A 14,364-nucleotide genomic window follows, 5' to 3' on the forward strand; every position below is an offset into this window, starting at 1 on the left:
CACCGTGTGCCTCCGTCCAGCAAATCAGCTCAAATCAGAGCGAGGTGACACATGACAATAAACTTAGAGGGAATGGACTAGATGTAATGCCCCACTACAAGTATTATTTCCAAGTTCACAGGCTTGCAAATTAAAATGTCCCTGGATCGCTGCCATAAAAAAGAACATTAAAAATCAGGGGAAGAGGTCTGGGCATCTGCTAGAAGCATCTAATATATACCAAATGTGTATGCCGAGCTTCTTAGATATATGTGTTGTTGAAATATAGCCTACAACTAATGTAAAAGCAGAAATATTTTAATTGTATTTTTCCATTTGATATTCAAATGAAAAAAATATATCTTATTAAACACAACACTTGGCTTTGCTATTTTAATAAAAAATAAGTTGTTGAGGAAAAGAAAAGCAAAACTACTGATTCCTTTCCTTATGATGATCAAATGAGCCTTTCATGTTTGTATCTTATACTTCACTTTTTAGCATTTTGAGGCAAATAGCAGATATCAAAACTTAGTAAATAATCAAAGACTTATTCAGTTTTTCCAAACTGTCATGCTGCTTATCTTGTAATAACTGATCTCTTAGGTAGCATAAGCTATTTAATTGCTACTGAAGATTATTTGAATGAAAAAAGAGACGACATTCTCCCTTACCCCTCAAAAAGACAAAACTATATTCTTCAAAAAGACACATGCCGCCAGATAGATTCTGATCTCTTCTACACACACACAAGTGCAGTAGCTAATTTTACAAGATTTGATAGGAGCTGCGTATCTGAGATTACACCCTGTCCTCCTGACTGCACATTCCACATGGAAAATGGCTTAATTTGGAAATAAATTTTCTTGCTGATAAATCCAGACTCTGCAGTCTTTGGGCATCTGAAGAACCAAACCTATTAAATTATTTCAAAAAGCAGCTAAGTATGCAGAGCAACTGTATTTTAAAGGGACTTTTTACGGTGTTGGCAAAGTGCGTATTCATGTATCCCCCCTGACATGATAGACTGTAATGGCTTCGGTCTGTCATGTCAACCATCTGCATATTAAACAGTCCCTGAGTACACATTGACACAGCAGACCCTAATAGCTCTGAAGCCGTAACAATCTATTGAGTCAATAATATGCATGTTAAAGACCATCTCCTGCACTTCCATCAATATCTTTTATCTTTTCCTTAATTTGTATCTTCTTTTTATATGTATATTCGGAGTTAAGGTTTTAGGAACCTTTATCCTTTAACGTGCTGCCGCAGATGTGGAACATGTGGCACAGAGAGGCATATGCAGTAGCAAAATCCTTCCCCGGTATCTGGGCCAGATCTTAAAACGAGGACTGTAATATTTTTACACTGGCAGCACACATTCTTCCAGATAAAGTGGAAATAGCCCCTCTTTTCCGCTGGGCTGGATCCGGTGCTTGTGAAAAGCCCGGGAAAGATTCCTGATGACTTCACAGGCTTTGGATGGAGCCCAGTGTGATGCTACTCATTTCCTATTATACATTTCCTTCTAATTAAATGAAATAGGTCACAAGGGGAAAATGAAACAAAAGACAAATGTATTTACTTACAGTAATATCAACCCCCAAAAAAGACAATCAGAAACAAGAGGAAAGATAATACAAAATACACTGTCTCTTCATTAACTTGAAATTACTCCTGGTACCACAGTCTTAATTCATTCCTGTGTGAACCTGAGATCTTTTATACCGCGGAAGAGGGACACTGTTATTCAAGCACAAGAAAATGGGGACTTAACTTCCTTTGTCTAAATAACGGCGGAGAAAAAGCTTAATTTGCTTTTCCTCAACTTCAGGTCCCTGTACCGTGGTGTGATCCTCTCGCACCCTGATCGCAGGACTTTCCCATCTTCTTCCGCTCCTCTTGCTTTCTCTAAGCATCACGATTTGGCTCACACTTCTAAAAGTGAAACCAAAGTGCAGTTTGTGTTTCCAAAAGGCAGACCCAGGGACAGGGAGGCCACTTGACCCTATCAGCAGATCTTACTGGCCTGAATTCCCCCTCTCCTTTCCACTAATTTGACACCGATGTGTCTTTGAAGCACATATGGATTTATTCCAGCACATTCCTCATTAACTTTCACGCCAGCGAGGGCAGAATCGTGGTACTCTCCCTGTTGCTTTCCAGGAGTGTGCGATTCCTCCTCCCTCTGCCTCACACCGGTTCACGTCCCCGGGCACGGCAGACCTGATCATCTACTTCTGCTCCTCACTTTAGGACAGCATCCCCTAACCGCACGACAAGCACCGAAGGCGCCTGCCCTCCGTTAAGTCCTCAGCAACTTTCTTCGTGTAGCCAGCGGGCTTTTCTTCCCGATGCAATGGCAGGGAAGTCCATCGGATGCCCAACATGCATGCCCAGGGACTTGCCCACCCATGAGGCAGGTCCTCCAAGTCCCAGAGTAGTGCCACTTCATCCTACGTGCCACCGTGCGTGTTATCAGGGCAGGACTTTCTAAACAGAGGGTAATGCAGCGCTCACACGGCCACGGCATTCCTTATGGGAGCTTATCCGCTGAAGATCTAGCAAGCAGATTTAGTTTTGGGCAGGAGCTGTTTTCTCTCTAAATGAAAAAAGCTATTGAAAACATCAAAGCAAATGAACAAAAGCTAAAGGATGGGTGCCGTCAAAAAAAAAAAGATAAAAAGAAAAAGTCACTGAAAGTCCTGCTATCTACATTGCCAGTATTTCCTTTAGCTGAGGGAGTCAGCCCAAGTGCAGCTCTGGAAGGGCTTATTTCTGAGGGAGACGGTTCATTGCCAGCTCCCTTGTGTGATGCCGCAGTTCAGCACCAAATAATACATGAAGCCCAGTCCTCTCTCTGCAACGTTATGGGTTCGGCCTTGCCCGTTTGAGGAAAACGTGTTCTCCCTGGCCTTGCTGCAGGAGCTCTCCTGCACTCTTCACCCTAGTCAACCCCGGTATTTGCCGCGTAGCAGCCCAACAGCCAGGACCAGTCCAGCCCTGGTGAAAGCAGGAACGTCACCCAGCAATGATACAGCAGCTCTGGATCATATATGACACCCGCCTGCTCATCTGGCTCTTCTGTGTGCACCTAACAAGCCCTATAGGCTTCCCTCTACTTACCAGAATTACCAGGCAATGGCAAGGAAGGACAGAAGGAGGGCTGCTGGCCACGCAGCCAGAAAAAGAGTCCTTCAACGCAAATCCTCTGCACCGAGGATTACTGCGCCGGGTAACGCTCGCCCCGGGCGGCCAGCACTTCCAGGAATTGTTCCCCTGATCTATGAGGAGAGGTCGCCCAGTCCGACCCCGCGATAGAGCAACTGATACCTGGCACCAGGTGAAAGAAGAGTCACCGGTCTCGCTCAGTAAATGAGCCAGATAACGTAAGGGCGATGAAGAGAGGGCGAGTGAAAGAAACCTGGTGCCGTAGGCGGGGGAGCTCCACGTTCCCCCCACCAACCACCTCGTGCACGCCGTAAGTGCGAGGTGGGCTCTCCAAAAAGGGCCTCGCTCCCTCCCACCTCGTCCCCCTCCAGCGCAAGCCCCTCCCATGCCCAGCTCCAGCTGAGCTTGCCCCAGGCTGGCCCGATCGCGAGACCACCAAAGTCAACGGAGAGCTCGCCGGTGACTTCGGTGACGAGGGCTCCGTACCCTCAGGCGAACGTGGGAGAGCGAAATTTGGGCAGGGCTATGATTTCACTGTCTGTGTGCATAGGATGCCTCCTTTCCCACACGGAGGAATGCTGGCCACCCTTCCCACTTTTTTGGTTCTCAGTGTTCAACACTGCACCTGGAGTTATCTCCCATTTACCAGGGAGCTGATTTAAGTGTCTGACTCAGTCACATATGTTTGGCTCCCTTATCCAGAGTAAGATTTGGCCTACTAGCTGTGAAAACAGCTTATATCACATGTGCTGCAAAGCCTAGCCAGAACAGGCTGAATAAAGGATGAAGTTTAATCATGGAAATGTTGACCTACAAATAGAGAACAAAATGTTAAACCACATGGTATAGGGTGCTGCACGCCCCAAATATCAAGGAGAGGAAAGAAGAATTGAACACATTTGGAAAGTAAAGCTTACTGTTTGGGGTTTGTTGGGTTTTTTTTCTTTTTCTTTCTGCAGATTCGGAGAGTCAGACCCACACTGTTCCCGCTCGCGATGACACCCTGGCATCTGAAGAACAACATGACACCCACCACAAAATGCTGCTGTTGGCTGGCGCCGTCTAAAGCGGTGAGGTTCGGTGAGGGAGGTGACACCGCCAAAGGCAGGCGAGTGGAGGTGTCACAGCGAGTGGGACCCCGCCACCGGCGTGACTCGAGTCTACGGGACCTGTACAAACTGGGGAGAGGTAAACGTGACGGGGATGAATGCCCCTTTCATCCCGCATCCTTGAAAAACCAGCCGTGGGTTATCTCTAACGGCTGGGGGGAGGGCGGCGGCTTTGTTGTTATTTTCACGCCACCTTTCAGCTGGGACGTTCTCACCTTCGTGGGTTTCGCACAAAGAAGGGCAGCTTTTTCGGCAGAGGGTCCGTTTCCATTTTTAATCACAACCATCACACAAACAGTTCATCTCAGAGGATGCGAAAACTTTCTCACAGGCTTTATTTGACATCATTTGGGGGGTTGCAAGAGACAAAGAAGAATTTTTTAAATCAACAATCGTCTCGCTTTCAATAACTTGCGGGCTTTGTCTTTAGGTACACTGCATTTTAGACAAACGTAGTTAACAGCAGCCGGCCAGACCTTAACTGAGTGACAACTGTTTCTTTACAGGATTTCTATGTGCCAAGGAGCTGGACAGTAATATCCATTTGGTATTCATGGAAAGTACTTGCAGAACAATAATGACAATAATTGCTTCTGATTCTTGTGTTTACAACACTGCCAAAGTATCATTAGAGCCTTATTTATAGATAATAATGCTTATTAATCACACATATTTGAATTTTGGAATGTATTAGATTAATATTCTTTTGTAACATGGGTCTGTACTAATGCTATGAAAAGCACTTTCTGAATGCAGCCCACTGGGAAGTGCTCGCCTCGGAAAAGTAAAAGCATCCAAGCCATCTGCAGGTGAGGGACAAAGGGCATACCTCTTCCTCAGCAGGCAAACACCGGAGCTGGACACCCAATTCCCAAAAGCAGCTCCTTTGGACTAAAATCAGGGGGCAGCCTCCTGAAAAAAAATACCGTGAAAGGTGTGATAGTAGTGTCATGCCTGAGCTTGCTTTTCAATGCTCTGTGAAAGGGTTTGCTTTCTAGTGCTTTATAAAGAAACTGGGGGTTTTTTGGGGGGGTGAGGGGGTGAGGAAGAGGTTCGTCTATCATCTTGCTCTTTAATGGCCCCTTCTACCCCATGGGCGAGTTTAGCCTGGACCTCAGGATTCCCCATCAGTCGAGACGTCGGTAATGAGAAATACAGTACAAAAATCACTCCTAATTTTGGTTATTAAATAATTCCAGCTTTTCTACATCAACGTCTGCTGCGATTCAATAGCGTGATAGAAGGAAAATGGATTTTTAAAAATGACAGTTACAACAAGCAAAAATGTCACCCAAATCTAAATATCAACTGCCATATATTCATATTCTCCTTTGTCTCCCTGTAGCCCATTACAATGCTGAAAAATACACCAAAGCAACTGCAGTACCAAACTCTCCAATTTTTGGTGGGTGGCCAGCTCCATAAATTTGCATTTAAACAAATAAAATCCAGAACAGTGTAGTATGTCTTTTTTTTTTCTTTTTTTTTTTTTTTTTTCCTGAGATGGTTCTCCAAGCAAATTTAAAGAGGCTCTGTCAGTTTAGGGACCACATTTCCGTCTGCTTTTTTTTTCCTTTTTACGCGCTGCTGATGTAACATAACTACTATAAAGGCCAGAAATTAGAGAAAGTGGGAAGGGGTGAGGGGGTGGGGAGTTGTATTTTATTCTGTGTGTCCATTTTGTGGTTTTTATGGCGCTCCCTGCACAGTCAGGATAACCTGTTCCTCAGTGTCACAGCCCCCATTGTCTCCAGGGATCTTTCACAGGGGCAGAAAAAAGAAATAATTAAAATGCAGAAGCTTTAAATTGCGAAGAACACTTGTGGCTTGGCTGCAACTCCCCCAAACTGCCCCTAGCTGATCTATTTTAACAGATGAAATTACAAAGTGATGGTGCCCCTTTAAAAATGTGTTTCACCCATTAATATTCCAGCGTGCTTTGCTTACTGTGTTTATAAAATGCCAGTATTGAGGTTTCCCAGGAATTTCGAACCTATCAAGACAGCCGGTGCTGAGCACAGCCCAATCATTTCTAGACGAAGCCAGGATTTCAAATAAAATCAAAACCTAGCAGAGCGGTTAGAGATGAAACCGAAGAGCAAAGTTGGGGCCGGGATGCGGAGGGGAGCCCCATCCTTAGGGGTTTGGCACGACAAAGAGGGGCACAGCTCCCACCCCGGGGACCCCAGCTCCTGCCGGGGGGGCCCCCCTTGTCCCTGGTTTTGCTGGGAAGAGGGACACGACTTCACCCACCGCTTGCTGACAAAGAAATTATCCCCCAAGTATGGGCGCCGGGGGTGCGCGGAGCTTCGGATGGGGCCCCTTTCCCGCTTTTGGCTCGATGCCATCCGGCCAAAATTGAGCCCGAAACTTGACGGTGCTGCACTGGGGGGACTTTGACCGATAACCAGTCATGGGGTTTGGTTCTCCTGCTTCTCCTCGTCTGAAGAGGAGCCCCTAAGCCCAGGTGCACGCGACCTGCTACGAGGTTCACCGGTGCAGAGGCGTCTACGGCATATTCTCCTCTCCCCAGCCATTGGTTGCTCCTCAAAACGTTTGCTATATTTTCCTTAGGTTTCAGCATGTCACAGCGCAGAAAGCTGTCCCTCCAACAAGTCTTTAAAATTTGCATCTTATTCTTACCTAATGGTAGTAAGAAATAGCTGGAAGAGTTCAGTGCTACGATCCTAATTTCAGAAAGTCAAAACGTCGGCACTTAAAATCATTAAATTCACCCTATGCAGATTCCAGACTTCTTATTTTCTGAATTGAGTAACGAGCAATAATTTCTACTATTGGCGTCTGTTTTTTTCAGGGTGGTCGTGGTTTAACCATTTCTCCTACCTCTCTGAAGGAAAAGGCAAAGCAAACAGCTACCACATGGGGAAAGGTAGGTTTGTGCTTTACATCCATAGGGCTGATGCTAAACCTATACAAAGATAAAAACAGAAATTGCCAGCGATAGCATTTTACTTTTTTTTTTCCAGCCAGAGATACCAGAAGTCAGATTCCTATGGCCACATTTGACTTTCTAAAGAAAAGTGGCCACTTGTTTGGGTTTTTTTTTTAATAATTCTGAGTTTTCACAGTTCTCACTGAAGTCAAATAAAGGGATAAGTGCCCAACACCCTTGAAAAAATAGTCCAGTTCCTGCAGTACGCTTTTCCTGTGCCTGTATGAACCCCCAGTATGAAAAAGCACAAAATGAGTAGATGACCCTACAAACGCTGCTCACACGCCCCAGCAATTTCAGCACACGGGTCAGAGTATGCAAAATCAGATCTCAAGCAAAACCCAAGCAACGAGCAGCAAAACCACCTTCCTAACGTTAAGTGGGGTTGCTACAGGTTACAGGTTTGGATTTGTAGATCCAAGATACGAAAATCAAGACACAAAAGTTTTGACTAACTTGTTCACTAACCGTATCTCAATCACAAAACATTAAAAATTAACATTCGACTGGAAAAGATCTAAACATAGAGAGAGTTTCAAAAGTGTCTTTTTGTTGTATCGTTTTATTTGCTATATTGCTCACTAGAACAATATTACTCTGTTTGTATTTAGCGTTGGTTTTATTGTCAAATAGTTACTCTTTCTGCTATCAGATTGCATGATTATTGTGTATTTATCCCTCCAGATACATATCATGAACATTTTCTTCCTTATTTTTATATCATTTATAGCTACTAAAATTTGGAATTTGTAGTGTCACATTGTCTTCATAGAACTGTAAGACACAAACAGGAATAAAAATAAAAACATACCTTTTCATCAAGCAGTCTGCTAACCAAAAGGAGAAAAAATAATCTTTGTATATTTCTAAATAGTCCTGTAGGAGTCATATACTTTTACTACGTGCTATATATTGTATAGTTTCTCCCTCTGTTATGACATCTCTGATTACTTAAAAAAAAAAACTTTCAAAAACGTTAAGGCACAAACCTTTGTATGGAGTACTTTTAGTATGCTTTTTATTCTGACAAGATTAATAATTATCCTATAAGCATGACACTGTTTTAAAATGTTGGTTTTGCTATGAGTTAGCATTGTGCATATGGGTATAAATGTGGAAAGAAAGGTTATTTCACAGCAGGGAAATGTATATTTAAACACTTAAAAAAAAAGGTAAAACTGTTTAAAAAGGAAAAGCGGGGGTTTTTTCCCCATCACAGTTCTTCTGAATTTAAAATAGCTGTAGTGAGCTTCAGAAGGGCACTGGGCATTGGCAACGAAGACACGAGCTACTGAAATTAATGGGAGATAATTGGGGGAAGCGTAGCAAATGTCCCAGGGCTTTGGGCAAAAGTGGCCAGAAAGAGACGTGCTGCGTGGCAGGGGACAAGCGCGTCCCCTCCCCACCTCCGCCGTTCTGCCTTCTTCCGTGGCACCTGCCACCAGCTCCTGGTGGGAACCAGGTTATGGCCCAAGCCGACTTTTCCCGGCCTTCAACAAGACGGTTCCGAAGTGCTCGCCGTCCCCGTGACAGCCCGAGCCCCCCCCAGAACGCGCAACCGCCCTCGTCACGAAGCTCGTACGCGTCCAGCACTTTCCATCGGTGCAAAGACATGGTTTTTGTTCAAAATCCCCACTCACACGGATCCTACGTATCACACGTAGCGACTGCAATTATTGCCGGCCGGGTTCCCCAGAGCCAAAGCGGGCAGGATCCGACCCTTAGATGGCTCAGGCGCAAGGGCAATGGGGGCCTGGGACCCCACTCCATCCACATCAAATAAATGCAAAAATCATCCCTCCGTTGATACTAAGGGCCAGTGGAGATACACCAGGGAGCAGACCGAGGGCCAGATCCTGCTCATTCCAACCAGACAAAACTCCAGGTGGCTTCAACGAAGGGGACAAGCAGGATTTGGCCCATCTTGAGGGGCACAAGGTTTGGTTTCCACAGGCTGAGCTGTACCTGGTCCTTGGAGTCAACAGACCTTGTACTGAGGATGGAGAAGACCAAGGGCTGCGTTTTCTCCCCGCTAAAACCAAGGGCAAGGCAGGCGGCGGCACCGCAATTTGCCCCCGAGCTTTAGCGCTGGGATTCAACCCTGCTACGCTCTTTCTGCTAACTTTCCTTGCAGGAGTAATTTTTAAATAATGTAATGCCAAGTGCCAGAGGGCTCACTTTTTACAACATCAAGCTGAATTGTATCAACTCCCGTTCTAAATTTAAAATACGATTGCATTACCTGACTTCCTACTTTTTGTAAAGGTCCCGTTGTGGTGCGGTTTCACGAGGTATGAAAGCCCATGCAGGTATTACGGGCCATATCGGTTCATTTCATCTCATTAATCAGCTACTTAAAAATGTTTTCCTTGCAGCGCAGTAGAAAAATAAAAGAAATGTTCTTTTTTGTCATTTCCCAAATTAAATTCATATTCCATAATGACCGTATTTCATGTGCAAAATAACAAAATGTGCTTACATACCTGACTTCACTTCTTTCGTGAATTGCTTCATTTGTAAAATGCTGCATATAAAATTGGAACCTAAAATGAATTACTTGTTTTTTCTTGATATGAAACCTTGTTTAAGTTCACAGCAATTTTAAATATGATACATTTAAAATATTAATATTTCCCATATATTATTCACTGACTTTCAGGTTTCATCTCAAGTTAGTGGCACTTCATATTTCAAAGGAAGAAGTGTTTCTTTTTTTCACTACTAATGTTCTATTAATCCACTTTGTAATACCATTCTGGTTCAGACAAATGAAATTGCACTAAATTGCTTATGCCAAGAATCATGCTAAAGTTGTTGGCATTATATAAAATTCCGTATTCCATTACTATTTTATACGGTTTTTTTATCTCAGTGGCATCTTTTTAGGCATAATTCATAGCCCTGTTTAGTTAGGTCTAGAAGGACCAATATATACACAAATATTTTTATGCTGAGAGGGGGACGTATGTAGATATTTACAGTAAAGTCTGTAACTTAAGTGACTTTTGCAAGGCACCAGATGCAAACTCCCAGTGAACCACCTTAACAGCTTTTCCTTTATGAACATTTTTTATTTTGGGTAGTTTTCTCTTCCAGCATGTATTTCATCACACACGTGTATAAACACGCACGTACGCACACATATACATTTGTGAAAAATAAATTTGTGCGCGTGTAGAAATACTTGAAATGCCTCATATGCATATTATGCAACATATGCCATTCATGTAATCGTTATATATATAAATAAAATCCATTTTATAGATACGAATAAAATATATGAAGGAAGTCCTTAAAGGACCTATAAAGGCCTAAACGTAGACGGATTCTTCATCGCATCCAAAGAACTGAAAGAACCGTGGATATAAAACAGGATCTTTTTATATGACCATGTATCTTTTATAATCTTTCCATAAAGTCCACATGGCCGCATAACTATTTCCAGAGATGCGGATGGAAGCTATACCTGGACAGGCTGAAAATCTTTAATGAGTAGAGCAGCATCTAATCCTATGAAATGCCTTTCAGGAGTGAAATAATTACAAAGCGCTGGAGCAAGAGTAGCAAACAGCAGTAAAATCACCTGTAAATAGATGTAAGGAACTATAAATATACCTCAGTATTTGTATAGTCGACTTTCTCTGACTGTCATCAAAATCAGATGTTCAGGAGCTAGAAATCCAACCCCAAGGAATGCAGATTAATAGGTCTATATGAATATATAACCTGTGCCTTAAACTTTAAGTTTGCAACATCGTTAATAACGTATGCTCCTTTTGTAATGCCTGGTATTTGCTCCCTTTGCAATTTAAAAAATAAGATTTTTTTTTTCTTTAAATTTGATCCAACTCTCAAAAAATAAATTGTGAAATAACTGATACACATCCCTGTCACTTGTGAACACAATGAAATTATACGGAGAAGAGCGGATACAGGAGAGTCTCCTCCTCAGAAACAGAAATGAATGCCCTGTTCCTATCCGGTCCTCAAACGCCAGGATTTTGAAATATGAATTAGACCTCAAATGCAAATTAACCTCGGGGAAGGGGGGGGAAGAGGGGGGAAAAAAAAAAAAAAATCAGACATACCAAGTCAAACGCTCCTTTTTCTGCCTATCTTGTCCGCAATGGTAAAATAGGCTAAACAAAACAAGTGCACATCGAGATGGAGCCAATTAAGGAAAAGAAAGCGGGGTTGGGGGGGGGTCTGGGGGGGGGAAAGGCACCTTCCTGAACACGCGTGGGGGTGGGAGCGCAGTATCCCACCGTCCCTCCCTACCTTCGGAACCTTCCCGGGAAGACAACTGGGGTAAACTGGGAGCAGCTTTGATTTTTTTTTTTTTCTCAGCCGCTTTGCACCCGGGGGTGCGGGAGAGAAGGGGCGGGGGGGGGGGTAAAAAGTGGGGGGGGGGGGGAATACCGAGCGAGGGTGCCAAACGGTATGGAAATGATGAGGGTTTTTGGGGGGGAGTGGTGGGGTTTGGGTTGGTTTTTTTTTTTAGGAAAAGAGAAGGGGGGGGAGGACGAAGCGGGGTGGGGGGCCCGGAGCGGTGCGGAGCCACCGCAACCCCGTGTCGGCGGGCGAAAAGGGGAGGGGGGGGTGCTCCAAAATTGGGGGGGAGGTGGATTTACGCGGTTGCGGGGCCGCCCCCTCTCCCCCCCCCCTTCCAAAACCGTCCCCCCCGTCGCCCCCCCCCCGGCTGCCTCACCGCTGCCGGCTGTTCCCCGCTTGGAAATGGAGACCGGTAACTCTCACCAGAGCTCCCCAGCATCCCACGGTCCTGAGGAAGGAGTTTGGGGCGGTTGGGGGGGGGGGGGTTGGGGGGGGGGTTGTTTGAGAGTGACGGTGAGGCGAGGAGGAGGAGGAGGAAGGAGGAAGGCTGGGAAGAAGGGGGTGGGGGGAGACGGCAGCTTCTGAAATGGAGCCAGCCCAAATGGGAGACTGATGCTGGAGAAGGGGCTGCGTCATTTCGGGGCTGGGAGAGGGCTCAGCTCTTCTTCTTCATCCCCCCCCCCACTCGGGGCAGGAAAAATCCACGGTGGGGAAAAGGATAAACCCATCTTCGGTTTGCCTAGGGATGCCAGGAAAGAAAGGGGCAAGGGGGGGGGCTGCCGCCGCAGGGCAGTGGGTAGGACCGGGCACGGTCACGAGTGGGAGCTCCTCGGTGGGGAAAAGGGGGGGGGAATGGGGTCCCACGGCTGGCCGGGCGGGGGTAGGAGGAATGTTCGGTATTTATAACTGCGGGGAAAACTCGCAGCCTTGCCAAGAGTTTCAGCCGGGTGAGTGGAAATGCTTTCTGCCCCTTTTTTGCATTTGGGAGCACAGCGGTCTTTTGGGGGGGGGGGAGCAATTTATTATTTTTTTTTCTTTTTCCTGCTGGATGGTGGGTCTCTTTGAGCCTACTGTCACGTCCTACGGCTGCAATTGCAAACTTTCCTTCTCCAGAGAAGAAGTAACTGAGAACGAGGGTCTGAAGCTAACGAGTGGCCAGTGGCTACCATGGCCTTCGCTGGCCCTTGCCAAGGGGCAAGGGAGGTGGGGGCCCGGCGCCAAGGGGCTCTGGGGGCAGCACGCCACACGTCCGAGGCAAAATAACTGGCCTGGGAACACCTTCCCTTCTTTCAACTATGCCCACCCAGTCCAAGGCAGTTTCTTTCTGAAGTTCATCCCTTCAAAGGCTTTCTAAACTCAGCTTCAAATGCTCGTGTCCACGTTTGGCTTTTTTTTTTTTTTAATTTCCCTACCACCTCTGTGGTCTCAGCTTTAAAAAGCAAAGCTGCTCTTAGTGGGGCTGAGATCGCAGGTGCCGTCACGGAGGCCCATGGTGAGCGTCAGTAAAAAGAAAGAGAAAACAGAGTCCCCAGGCGAGTTTACAGCACTGGGACACAACCACGTACAGCCTCGTCCCAGCCTTCTACAGCACCTGCCACAGCAAAGGTGGCGCATGCAAAGTCCTTAAAATATTGACCATAGTCATTGTTGTGATGTGCATATAGATTTTTAGCTTATTTTATGACTCCGCATGCGTGTATGTGCAATACATGTGCGTGTGCACACACACTCTTATATCTATGTATAAGTATATATTTAATAGTGATGGGCCTGTTAAACTGAGCAGTGATTTCTCTCCTGCAGATAGATGTGTAATACACACACATAGTGATGATACCTAAGGTGTTTGGGGGTGGGGATGCATAATATCTTATAAATTTGAAGTTTTTATCAGGCAGAGCAGATTACTTTAAGCGTTCAATTTCTCAGCGATCCAATTTTATTAGGATTTACTATCATTTGTGCTGTGCATCCCTGGGGAAATAATGCTTTGATTAATGTAATCCTGGGCTGGGATCCGCCACATGCCCCTCTCCCAAGAGAAGGGCCCTGTTTGACAAACAAAAACAGAGCAGCAACTATTGCAATCTGCACTCACCTTTCGAAAGCACACAGACCCACGCACGCAAAAGCTAACCCCCTTCCTTCCCCCCCCCCCAACCCCAAATAAAACAGCAGCATCTCCAAACAATGCGCGCTTATTCATTTGCACACAATGCCTCCGATTCAGCGTGGGCTGTACAGTCCAGCCCTCGACTGCACAGAGCCAGCCCAAAAAGGATCCTGCTCTGTCCCCCACTGGGAAGCTGAAGCATCTCTGGGAAGCTCAATGCCTCTCTGTATTTCAGGCTTTCCTTGGGCTCCCAACATTTCTGCTTCTTTGTTTCCCACTGCAGGCCCTGCCGCAAAACCGATTTCCAAGTCTGCTCCTTCAACCACCGGCAGCCCAGGGGCCCGAGAAGCTGGCCCTGCGAGGTTCCCTAGCACCCACCTGGGGGGGACACGTACCTCTCTAAACGGGCCCTGGTAAGTGAATCACAGCCAGGCACTCTGCTCAGCTCACAGGGGGAGTTGGGGGGCGGACGGACGACGACACCCAGAAAACAACCTCAAACAGAAAGTCTTGTCACATACATTTTATTAAAGGGAAGAAAAAAAAACTATTCCTCCGCCTTTGGGGGTTGCTTGGGTTTGATCAGCTTTGTTCCAGCCCCCCCCCCCGCCCCCCCTCGCCCCTTCTGTTGTGTCAAAGGCTGGCAGGAACAATAGCGTTTAAACAGGAATAAACATGCCCAGATCAGAGCCTAGCCCTAGAGA

At 45.8% G+C, this 14,364-nt stretch overlaps 1 long non-coding RNA gene across 7 annotated transcripts in view; it reads right to left on the reverse strand.

Annotated features, from left to right (window-relative positions):
- LOC138681895 (uncharacterized) overlaps positions 1 to 14,364 on the reverse strand; it is a 36,618-nt gene that overhangs the window by 17,908 nt on the left and 4,346 nt on the right. Inside the window, exons 1-2 of one of the 7 annotated variants that reach the window (XR_011322098.1) lie at positions 5,092 to 8,596; positions 4,187 to 4,331 (exon numbers count right to left, since the gene is read on the reverse strand). The exons of 1 other annotated variant lie outside the window; for it this stretch is intronic. This is a non-coding gene — a long non-coding RNA (uncharacterized lncRNA). 5 more of the 7 variants (XR_011322097.1, XR_011322100.1, XR_011322103.1 and 2 more) reach the window with 5 other exon arrangements.

The sequence above is a fragment of the Haliaeetus albicilla genome, chromosome 25 (assembly GCF_947461875.1).
Source record: "Haliaeetus albicilla chromosome 25, bHalAlb1.1, whole genome shotgun sequence".
NCBI lineage: Eukaryota > Metazoa > Chordata > Aves > Accipitriformes > Accipitridae > Haliaeetus > Haliaeetus albicilla.